The sequence below is a fragment of the Chiloscyllium punctatum genome, chromosome 19, assembly GCF_047496795.1.
Source record: "Chiloscyllium punctatum isolate Juve2018m chromosome 19, sChiPun1.3, whole genome shotgun sequence".
Taxonomy (NCBI): Eukaryota; Metazoa; Chordata; class Chondrichthyes; order Orectolobiformes; family Hemiscylliidae; genus Chiloscyllium; species Chiloscyllium punctatum.
In genome coordinates, this window is record NC_092757.1 from 6,926,511 (window position 1) to 6,939,077 (window position 12,567).

Below are 12,567 nucleotides of genomic sequence, written 5' to 3' on the forward strand. Positions count from 1 at the left end.
ATGGCTGAGGTCCCGAGGACTGGAGAATTGTCTATCCCCTTGTTCAAGAACGGTAACAGGGATAATCCATTTAAATATAGACCAGTGAGCCTGAAGTCAGTTGAAGCTGCTGGAGAAGATACTGATGGATAGGATCCATTCCTATTTGAATGAAAATGGCCTTATCAGTGATAGGCAACATGGTTTTGTGCAGGGAAGGTCATGTCTTACAAACACGTGTAAGACGTTATGACAAAGTTGATTGATGAGTTAAGGGCTGTTGGTGTCATGTAAATGGACTTCAGGAATGCATTCGATAACTTTTGTCAAGGCCGGGCTATGGAGGAAGTGACGTCGTATGGGGTCCAGGGTGTGCTCGCTACGTGGATAAAGAACTGGCTGGGCAACAGGAGGTATAGAGTAGTAGGGGAAGTGAGTTTCTCAAAAAGTAGAACTGTGGCCAGTGATGTTCCATTTAACCTCTTTCTGGAAATATACATTAATGGACAGAGAGCAAAGGGAGACAGATTCTTAGAGAATAGGCGACAGGTTTCGATAGAGGAACTGGATCGGCGCAGGATTGAAACGCTGAAAGGCCTGCTGCTGTGTTGGAACCTTCTTTGTTCTTTGTTCTAACATTATCAAAGACCCATCACGACCCAGGAATGATCTCCTACAACCTCTTCCATCAGCTTCGAAGATACAGATGATTGAAAACACGAAGCAGCCGGCTCAGGAACAGCTTCTTCCCAGCTGTTATGAGACTGATGGATGGGCTCTCTAATCTCAAATAATGCTGATCTTGTTCAAGTTGATCTGGCCTAGCGTACGCCATGTGCAGCATAACCTACCTGCCTCTCAGATATGTTTTACAGCCATTGTTATGTACATACTTGCTTACTATGATCTGCCTATACACCTTGGTACAGGTAACAATAAATCCTCACCTGCATCCCCCAGCTCCCTCTAGTGCTCATTCCCAGCTCTCCCCCCATCCTCACCCCAGCACCTCCCATTGCTCACCCCCAGCTCCCTGTGAACTCACCCAAAGCTCCCTGTGTCCTTTGTCTCTCACTATTTCTCTTATTCTGTCTTTTACCCTGTGTTATTCTTTTCTCTGTCTTTTGTTTCTTTCCCTGAATTTCCTCTCTCCCCTTGTCCCTGTTCATGTGACTGTCTGGTTCTTTGTTTTGTTTCCATCATCTCTTTGACTGATTCTCCATCAGTTTCTCGCGCTGTGTTCTCTCTCTCCTTCCCTTTGTGTCAGACTCTATTTCACTCATTGTGATGGTGATGGTTTCTCCATTAAATTGAAGCAAATGATGGCTCATTGGTTTGATATTGCCAACACAATTAACTCAACTGGGTTTTGCTACCATCGGCATTGTTTAAATTTATTGGTGAACTTTCAATTGTTGTCAAAACAGCAACCAGAACTTAGGTATCCATTTAACAGCCAATTGTTACGTCTAACTATTTTAGAACTGCCCATCTCCCAATACTCTGTATACTGGCAACTGACCGCATTCTATTTGCGTGACATTGTAACTGCTGTGCCCAGGACAATAAGAAACTACAGGCGGCTGTGTGCACAGCCCAGACCATCACTGAAGACAACCTTCCGCCCATTTGTACTTGTCATTATCGCCGAAAGGCTGATAACGGAAAAAAATCTCTACCAAACCGGCATTGATCTCCTACAGCCTCTTCCAACAGGGAGAAGGTGGAGGGACTTGAAAACGTTGACCAGCATACTCAGGAACACCTTCTTCCCTACCGTAATTAGACTGACGGATTGACATCTCTCACTTTTCACATAATACTAGTCTTGCTAATAGCGATCTTGCTTTGCAAATCTCCTGTGCAACTTTCGCCTTTAGATTAGATTACTTACAGTGTGGAAACAGGCCCTTCGGCCCAACAAGTCCACACCGCCCCGCCGAAGCATAACCCACCCATACCCCTACATCCACCCCTTACCTAACACTACGGGAAATTTAGCATGGCCCATTCACCTGACCTGCACATCTTTGGAGTGTGGGAGGAAACCCACGCAGACACGGGGAGAACGTGCAAACTCCACACAGTCAGTCACCTGAGGCGGGAATTGAACCCGGGTCTCTGGCCCTGTGAGGCAGCAGTGCTAACAACTGTGCCACCGTGCCGCCTTATATGCCTCACTCTCTCGAAGTACTCCATGAGTTGCGTTTTCTTGTTTACTATCATGTTCCTGGACTACTCACAAACAAATATTTCCATTGCACATTTGATTAAAATAAATCAAATCAAATCAGATCAAACACGTGGACTACAGTGGCTCACGGTCTTCTCAAGAGCAGCTAGAAAAGTGAAATAATGCTGGCCCAGCCAGTGATACCTATATCCCATTCAGGAATATAAGAAAATGACCACACTCAGGGAAGAGAGACAAGGAGATCAAATCGCTTTAAACATGGTCTTAGACATGTACAGGTTTCCCTCGCCATCTGAAAGTGCAGTGTTCCTTTCGTAAGCTGATATGGTGTAAAGTGAAGAAGCAGTAATTTGATGGGAAAATAAGTCAGCTTCTTTCGTGAAAGTGAAAATCTTCGTTGGACTTCTTTTGATTAGCGAAAACAGGTCCTAATGTAGGTCATTTGGAAAGGGAGGTAGCGAAAAGTAAACTTTTGAAAAGCAGGGGATACCTGTATTTACATGGGCAAGATATACTGGAAGATGAATAGGGCGAAAAATAAATGGGGTGAATCTCCCATTTGATTTCCATGCCAGCTGATCATCATTCCCTTTGTTTGTTCTTTTTCTTCTATCACTCTCTTTCTCTATCGATTCAACTCAGTCCTCTTCCCTTGCAATGCTCACTTCCCTGCCACAAACATTATTCATACTATTTCCCAACTGATTTAAGTTCTGAAAAGCACTTTCTGTTCTTGGCTTTTTTAAAATATAATTTCAAATCAGTAACACACCCTCCACCCCGACAAGAATGATCATCAGCACTGCTGATATCGATATGGTAGAAGTTCCTAATGGTGGAAATCATGACAAGACCCAAGGAAAACCTCATCTCCATTCTTGTAATGTTCAAGTCCATTATTCTAAGAATCAGATCTGTCCGCTCCATGGCTACGCAGCTGCTGATCTCTGTTACTGTCAGAGCTGATGCATCTGATACTACAGTGTGATAATGCACTGATTGAACTACTGACTAATAGGAGATGGAAACCCTCCAGTGACACAATTACAATGCATGGAGACTGACATCAATCACAGTCACTGAGCAAACAGCACCAGCTTTCAATACAGCCCATTCAGTTCACAATCGAACTGACCTGGACTGAACGTTGACATTGCCACCTATTGGTCACATCTCCCATCATCAATTGCTCTCGTGAAGTCAGTTGTGAGGGAGAATGATGGATTTTTTTTTTCCGTAGCCGAGATGATTCTGCTCTGTTGTACGTTTGCAATGCTGTACCATCTCTCCCCAAATCCATCCAAACACCAAAAGAAACACAATCAGGATGTTGTTACTGTGTGGATCTCTCCTCCACGGGAACAAACACCAGCCAACAGACTATCACTCAACACAGTTGCCCTGAAGATAGACTGGAAGTGTGGACTTCTCTGAATGTTCCTCTCACTGCTCCAATAAGGCAACTTTGGAACATCCATACAGAATATGCGTCATTAATGTTTTTAATATAAATTGACAAACATCCTAATGCAGTTTTATTTGGTGTAAAGCAGTATTTTTATACATTTTGGCCTCAGTCCAAAACCAACTGTGATAAGCACAATGAACTTATTCATTAAGACTTCTGAATTAATGAGTCAGGTTCGAATGAATATGACATTGGCTGGGAGATAGGACAGAATGGGGGCAATGGGGGAATGGGAGACGGCATAGAGTACAATGATATTTCCCAGTCATCATCGCTCTTTCTGGTATAAAGAATTAAATATAATGAACAAGAATGGGATGCAATGCCGAATGTGAACTGAACAGGATAATTTTAAATGTGATAAAGTGAACTATATTTTATATGCACATTACTTAATCATTGAGTATACAAGTTCAGTAGGGTGAACGGACCTGAAATATTAACATTGATTTCACTTCACAGGTAAGGGCAGACCTGCCGAGCTTTCATTCCAATTCCTGTTTTTGTTTGAGATGGATCATATTGTTCATATCTGGTAGGATGCTTACAATTAAAAACAGGCACTAATAAGAAAATAAGAAGGTCTGTGGGGACAATACAGAATAACAGTAGAGATACAGCTCATTCTAAGCTGGAAGAGACAGTGGGTTGAGTGTCCTCCACCTTTGCTGTAATAATTCTGTGATATGCCTTAAAAGCTTATGGAGGGGAAGACAAGCTTGTTCAATGAAGGACAGTGTTCCATCATCAAAAATCGATTCTTATTATTTCATGAAGTTCAGTTGCCTCTAAAAAGTCTTTTCAAAACATTGTGAGATTTACTGAGATTTACAGGACATTCAGAACAATGCTTTTTTTTTCTTTGAATTTAAAAGAAGAAACAGATTTCGGCCGTACAACATGTGTCACAGACGAACCAATTGTATTAGGAACAGGAAAGGACCACAGTGTCCAAATATATCCAAGGTCAACATATGGACCTGTCAAGAAACATGAGATAAAATGATATCAAAATGAGATACAAACTGAAAATAGTGGAGAAACGAAAAATAAAAGATGAGGAATTATCTGCAGAAAGGAACAGAGTTAACATATTGGTTAAGATGTGACGTTTCTGAAAGGTCAAATTTTAAATCTGTGCATCATTGTTCAGAATCTGCTAGATTTGCTGAGTTTTTCTCCAGCTCTTTCAATTTTTTTTCTGAAATTGTCTGATCTGAACGATGGGATGGTGAAGATACGACACGAAGTGCGTTTGGAGGAGTGGATGCAGTCAGCGTGCTTTGCACGGGTGGGGAGGCAGGTTCCAAGGGGTCATAGGCATCTCTGTATTATTGCATCTTGTGGGCCTCACATATCTAATGAGCATGGCGAATGAGTTAGAAAAAGATATAGAATTCGGGAGCGGTGCAACCTTGAGCCAATGAGATGTGATGCGTTTGGACAGATAAAATGTTGATGTCAGTGGTACTGACATCACATGATCAGTCCTCAGAAAGTAACTGATTGAAAATAATCTGAATCATAATCTCATTGTAACGCCCTGATTACATTGGGGTGACACACAACCAGCAAGGCCCGACGTTTCTGAGATTTTAGATCAAACTGTGAAAACGTAACATATGTTGATGTTATTAACAGGACAAAATTACCATTAGGTTTTGGAAGGCTCGAGAAGGGCAGAGTTTATTAAGCATTCTCAAAAGCTCTGAGAAAGATGTCAATGTTCATTGAGGAAATTACCAGGACAGAATATCCTCCGATTCCCATTGAACACAGTTTACTCAGGGGCCGTGATGCTACATGAGTCAAATACTACTTTGATGCAAGGGAAGTTACTCTCATCACACCTCAAATGTCATTGGAAAATGCTTAAAAAGCAAAATGATAGAACACGACTTGTTCGAACAATGTGCTCACTGTACTCACAACCTTTAAAGGAAAACTGATGCACGGAATTCTGATTCTGAGTAGGGATTCATCCTACTTGTGATGAGGCTGTTTGGTTAAGCACAGTGACAGAGAGACAGAAAGATACTCCACTCTCTCACATGAGGAAAAAAACCATCCTGTTCACGGTGCATCAGGCAGTGACAGAAACACAGCATTGACTGTTCCAGTTGGACATTGATCATACCAATCTCATCATACACGGATGATCAATAACAGCACAGAAGCTAGCAGCTCCCATCATCCCAGTTGGAAAGCAAAAAGTGAATGCGATGGTCAGATGAAGAGTGAGTCACTGTGAATTTGGTGTAACTTACAGTGGGAGTGGCAGAAGGAGGGTGTAAAGGGAGATCATCAGTGGAAGGGAATGTAGCAGTAGAAGGGGTAGTGCAAGGGAAGGAGGGGTGTCAGGAAAGACTAGAACGGAGGCGGAAGAATGGCACAAGAAGTTTGAGTGACAGGAAAAATCTTGTTTTTGGGGAAGCGAGATTGGGTGCACAAACGTCACTGTTCAGGAAAGTCGAGATCTGGTTCCCATTCAATATTAAGAAATTATTTCGTGTACTCTTTTTTCTATTACTTCATACTTGTTCAGATTGCACATTTACTCTATATTTCTGTATCCCCATCAAGTGGAGACGACATGTTATTTTTCTGATCTGGTGTGGTGTTTCAACATTTTTGATTTTATTACAGTATGTATTTGCTTCCAATTCAAGGTAGGCATGAGAATATGAGTTGATCTCCTGCGGTTTGTCCATAACATAGAATTTAATTGAATATTCATCCTCATCACACTCGCTGATTTAAACTAACAATGAATTAGTTCGTGTCCATCCTGCAGATGAAACATTTCTTCAGCTCTGGCTATTGCAGTGAATGTACCAAAGAACAGTGCCTCCAAAATGCTAATGTTCCAGTTCCAGGTGCCAAAAACTATTTCATCCTAAATTATTTACATGCTTTATGAATAAAACATGCAGGGTTGCAAAGTGTAAAAGGTGAATTCAACTCTGTTTCAAAAATGTTGTCTCTGGCTACCTCATAAAAGATGTCAACCACACCACTCTGTAAATTGACCAAAATAAGAAAAGCCATAGACTAGAATTCTCAAATCTTCCTCTGAATAACATCTGGAAAACAGGAAGGAACGCATGGTTTGTTTGTGAGATTCATAAATGACGATGGTGAGCATATCGAAGATGGGGGTGGGGGCATTGAAATGATGTGGATGACACAAATCTGAGCTGAGTGGCTCACAGTCGGGAGGAAAGGGTTAGACTACAGAAGCATATAAGTAGATTATTCAGATAGCCAGATCAATGGCCAATGAAATGTAACACACATAAATGTGGGATGATGCACGTCAGAAGTAATATGACAAGTGAGTACTCAAACTATGAATGGGGAGGGTTAATTCTGCAAGGTTTTTCTTTGCAGCAGGGAAAGTCATGGAGGGAACCTGGTACAGGTGTGCAAGAGCATAAGGGGTATGGAGAGGATGAACAACCAGAAGCCGTTTCCCTGAGTCAAAGTGCCAAAAACAAAGGGACGTATTTTTAAAGGGAAAGGCAGGGGATTGAGAGAGGATTTGTGGAATGTGTTTCGAGTTGGGAGGGTGGTGTGAATCTGGAAGGCATTGCCGAGGAGGGTGGTTGAGGCAGGTAACCTCACAAACATTTATAAAGACTTTGGATGTGCACTTGCTGACACAGACGTGATAGGCCTTTTCTTTGTTGAATGATTCTATGCGGTGTCAGCTGTGAACAGTCTGATATATCCTGAAGCAATAAGCAATGGCAGTTGCTGGTTTGTTCCTCTGACTGGACTCAGTGAGTGGAGAGATTACAAAGCAGCATCATGTCATGGAACTTCAGCACTTACTGTTCCTGCAGCAACCAAGCCATCTCTTGGAGCATCGAGGGCAATTCACATGCTCAGTGTTAGCACTGTCCAACAACAGCATGAGCATTTTTCCAGCTGTTTGCACTATTATTATAGATTCAGCATGTCATCGACACAGATTTTCCTTCAATATAATGCAGACTTCTAGCTATGAGTATGCTATTTCTCTGAAGCATAATAGATTCCTTCCCAGATATTCACTTTGATTAAAAGCAAGTTTTCCTGTGTTTTGCTGCCAGTTGTTTATCACAGAATTCCCTACCCCACTCCACCCCAACCTCTTTCCCCTTTAATAATTTCTTGTGCACTGTCTTCCTGATCTCACACACCTCAATCCCTCACGTCCCCCACACTCTCCATCCTCATTTGTGAATCCCTGATTAACCTGAGCCTTATCTCTATCATTTATTCCAACTTCCATCTCACAATGTGAACTGATATGATTCCTTCCCTCAGCATGGTCATTAGAATGGCCATGCCTGATGTGCTATTCATCTCGACCTTCCACTCAGTGTCTGACCGGCTGCTTTGTTACCAAACTCCTGGTTTGTTAGTTTAAATCCATTCGAATTGCACTAGTAAACCTCCCCAAATGATGTTGTTGCTCCTCCAGTTAAGATGCAACCTGTCATTTTTGTACAGGTCCCACCACAATAAACTCAATCAATAAACACATCGACCTGGACCCAATATACCAACCACTGCAATGGACTGCTGAAACTGTCAACTGGAATCGGCAGATTCAAACCACTGCAAATACCGGAGGAAAGATGTTTGAATCTGCCGATTCCAGTTGACAGTTTCAGCAGTCCATTGCAGTGGTTGGTATATTGGGTCCAGGTCGATGTGCTTATTGATTGAATTTGTGGATGAATGCCAAGCCTCGAGGAATTCTCTGGATGTTCTCTGTTTGACTTGTCCTATAATAGTGTTGTCCCAGTCGAACTCATGTTGCTTGTCATCTGCGTGCATGGCTACGAAGAATAGCTGGTCGTGTCGTTTCGTGGCTAGTTGGTGTTCATGGATGCACATCGTTAGCTGTCTTCCTGTTTGTACTATGTAGTGTTTTGTGCAGTCCTTTCATGGGATTTTGTGCACTGCATTGGTTTTGCTCGTGCTGGTTATGGGGTCCTTCGTTCTTGTAAGTTGTTGTCTGAGAGTGGCTGATGGTTTTTGTGTGTTATTAGTCCTAGTGGTCGCAGTAGTCTGGGGGTCAGTTCGGAAATGCTCTTGATGTATGGTCGTGTGGCTAGTCCTTTGGGTTGCGGCATGTCCTCGTTCCTTTGTCTTTCCCTTAGGCATCTGTTGATGAAATTGCACGGGCATCCGTTTTTGGCGAATACATTATATAGGCGTTCTTCTTCCTCTTTTTGAAGTTCTGGTGTACTGCAGTGTGTTGTGGCACTTTTAAATAGTGTCTTGATCCAACTTCTTTTGTGTGTGTTGGGATGGTTGCTTTGGTAGTTCAGGACTTGGTCTGTGTGTGTGGCTTTCCTGTATACCTTTGTGGTGAATTCTCCGTTAGGTGTTTTCTGTACCATCACGTCTTGGAATGGGAATTGCTTGTCCTTTTCTTCCTCTCTCGTGAGTGTGGCCTTGCAAGAACTGTAACAAACACTACATTGGAAAAACAGGAAGAAAACTCGCCACCTGGATGCATGAACAATAACGAGCCAGAAAAAAAAGACATGACCTACTCTCACTAGTTCCTTACATATGGATGAGGAAGTATATCATTTTGACTGCGTCTGCTCATCCATCTTGGACAAGCCAAACAGAGACACGCAGGAGAATTCCTAGAAGAATGGCATTCCAACCAGAAATCCATCAACAAACAAATCGATTTTGATTCCATCTAAAACACTCTGAGGAAATAGACCAGGCATGAAATCACCAATACTGGAAATTACACCACGGACTCAAGGAAACATAAACACTTAAATATGAAGTGGGACATAACACTATCATTTCACTGGAAGCTCACGGATAATGTTCCCTAGTATAAGTGATGAACCATCTAAAAGTGAACTCTTCAACTCAGCAAGCAAACTGACATCCAGAAGAAACGCAATTTCTCTCATCCTTTCTTGAACTAAATCCTTCATTCCAGTTATCATTCCGCTTATTGATAAAGTTATTGGTATTCTTCTGCAAAGTAATGTGGTGTCAGCCTGATTGTGTGCGTGAATGTGTGTGTGAGAGAGAGACAAAACAATCCTCTTAATCTCTGAATTAGTCCCCGGGCCATATGGAAAAAGAGTAAAGATAAGGACGCAGTATAGCTTAACATGTTGTTAAAAACGCTAGTTCAGCGTTGATGGTTTTAGATTTTTGGATCATTGGGATTTCGTCCAAAAAGGAAAGGTTGCATCTTAACTGGAGGAGCAACAACATCATTTGGGGAGGTTTACTAGTGCAATTCGAATGGATTTAAACAAATAAACCAGGAGTTTGGTAACCAAAGAAGCGGGTCAGAAACTGAGAAGAAGGTCGAGATGAATAGCACATCATGCATTGCCAGTCTATTGACCATGCTGAGGGAAGGAAACATATCAGTTCACATTGTGAGATGGAAGTTGGAATAAATGATAGAAATAAGGCTCAGGTTTATCAGGGATTCACAAATGAGGATGGAGAGTGTGGGGGATGTGAGGGATTGAGGTGTGTGAGATCAGGAAGACAGTGCAAAAGAAATTATTAAAGGGGAAAAAGGTTGGGGTGGAGTGGGGTAGGGAATTCTGTGATAAACAACTGGCAGCAAAACACAGGAAAACTTGCTTTTTATCAAAGTGAATATCTGGGAAGGAATCTATTATGCTTCAGAGAAATAGCATCCTCATAGCTAGAAGTCTGCATTATGTTGAAGGAAAATCTGTGTCGATGACATGCTGAATCTATAAAAATAGTGCAAACAGCTGGAAAAATGCTCATGCTGTTGTTGGACAGTGCTTACACTGAGCATGTGAATTGCCCTCGATGCTCCCAGAGATGGCTTGGTTGCTGCAGGAACAGTAAGTGCTGAAGTTCCATGACATGATGCTGCTTTGTAATCTCTCCACTCACTGAGTCCAGTCAGAGGAACAAACCAGCAACTGCCATTGCTTATTGCTTCAGAATATATCAGACTGTTCACAGCTGACACCGCATAGAATCATTCAACAAAGAAACGGCCTATCACGTCTGTGTCAGCAAGTGCACATCCAAAGGCTTTATAAATGTTTGTGAGGTTACCTGCCTCAACCACCCTCCTCGGCAATGCCTTCCAGATTCACACCACCCTCCCAACTCGAAACACATTCCACAAATCCTCTCTCAAACCCCTGCCTTTCCCTTTAAAAATACGTCCCTTTGTTTTTGGCACATTGACTCAGGGAAACGGCTTCTGGTTGTTCATCCTCTCCATACCCCTTATGCTCTTGTTCACCTGTACCAGGTTCCCTCCTTGACTTTTCCTGCTGCAAAGAAAAAACTAGCAAAATTAGCCCTCCCCATTCATAGTTTGAGTACTCACTTGTCATTTTACTTCTGACGTGCATCATCTCACATTTATGTGTGTTACATTTCATCGGCCATTGATCTGGCTATCTGACTAATCTACTTATATGCTCCTGTAGCCTAACCCTTTCCTCCCGACTGTGAGCCACTCAGCTCAGATTTGTGTCATCCACATCATTTCAATGCCCCCACCCCCATCTTCGATATGCTCACCATTGTCATTTATGAATCTTAAAACAAACCATGCGTTCCTTCCTGTTTTCCAGATGTTATTCAGAGGAAGATTTGAGAATTCTAGTCTATGGCTTTTCTTGTTTTGGTCAATTTACAGAGTGGTGTGGTTTACATCTTTTATGTGGAAGCCAGAGACAATATTTTTGAAACAGAGTTGAATTCACCTTTTACACTTTGCAACCCTGCATGTTTTATTCATTAAGCATGTAAATAATTTAGGATGAAATAGTTTTTGGCACCTTGAACTGGAACATTAGCATTTTGGAGACACTGTTCTTTGTTCCATTCACTGCAATAGCCAGAGCTGAAGAAATGTTTCATCTGCAGGATGGACACGAACTAATTCATTGTTAGTTTAAATCAGCGAGTGTGATGAGGATGAATATTCAATTAAATTCTATGTTATGGACAAACCGCAGGAGATCAACTCATATTCTCATGCCTACCTTGAATTGGAAGCAAATACATACTGTAATAAAATCAAAAATGTTGAAACACCACACCAGATGAGAAAAATAACATGTCGTCTCCACTTGATGGGGATACAGAAATATAGAGTAAATGTGCAATCTGAACAAGTATGAAGTTATAGAAAAAAGAGTACACGAAATAATTTCTTAATTTTGAATGGAAACCAGATCTCGACTTTCCTCAACAGTGACGTTTGTGCACCCAATCCCGCTTCCCCAAAAACAAGAGTTTTCCTGTCACTCAAACTTCTTGTGCCAATCTTCCTCCTCCGTCCTTGTCTTTCCTGACACTCCTACTTCCCTTGCACTACCCCTTCTACTGCTACATTCCCTTCCACTGATGATCTCCCTTCACACCCTCCTTCTGCCACTCCCACTGTAAGTTACACCAAATTCACAGTGACTCCTTCTTCATCGGACCATCGCATTCACTTTTTGCTTTCCAACTGGGATGATGGGAGCTGCTGGCTTCTGTGCTTTTATTGATCATTCGTGTATGATCAGATTGGTATGATCAATGTCCAACTGGAACAGTGTGTTTCTGTCACTGCCTGATGCAATGTGAACAGGATGGTTTTGTTCCCCATGGGACAGAGTGGAGTGCCTTTCTGTTTCTCTGTCACTGTGCTTAACCAAACAACCTCATCACAAGTAGGATGAATCCCGACTCAGAATCAGAAGTCCATGCATCAGTTTTCCTTTAAAGGTTGTGAGTACAGTGAGCACATTGTTCGAACAAGTCGTGTTCTATCATTTTGCTTTTTAAGCATTTTCCAATGACATTTGAGGTGTGATGAGAGTAACTTCCCTTGCATCAAAGTAGTATTTGACTCATGTAGCATCACGGCCCCTGAGTAAACTGTGTTCAATGG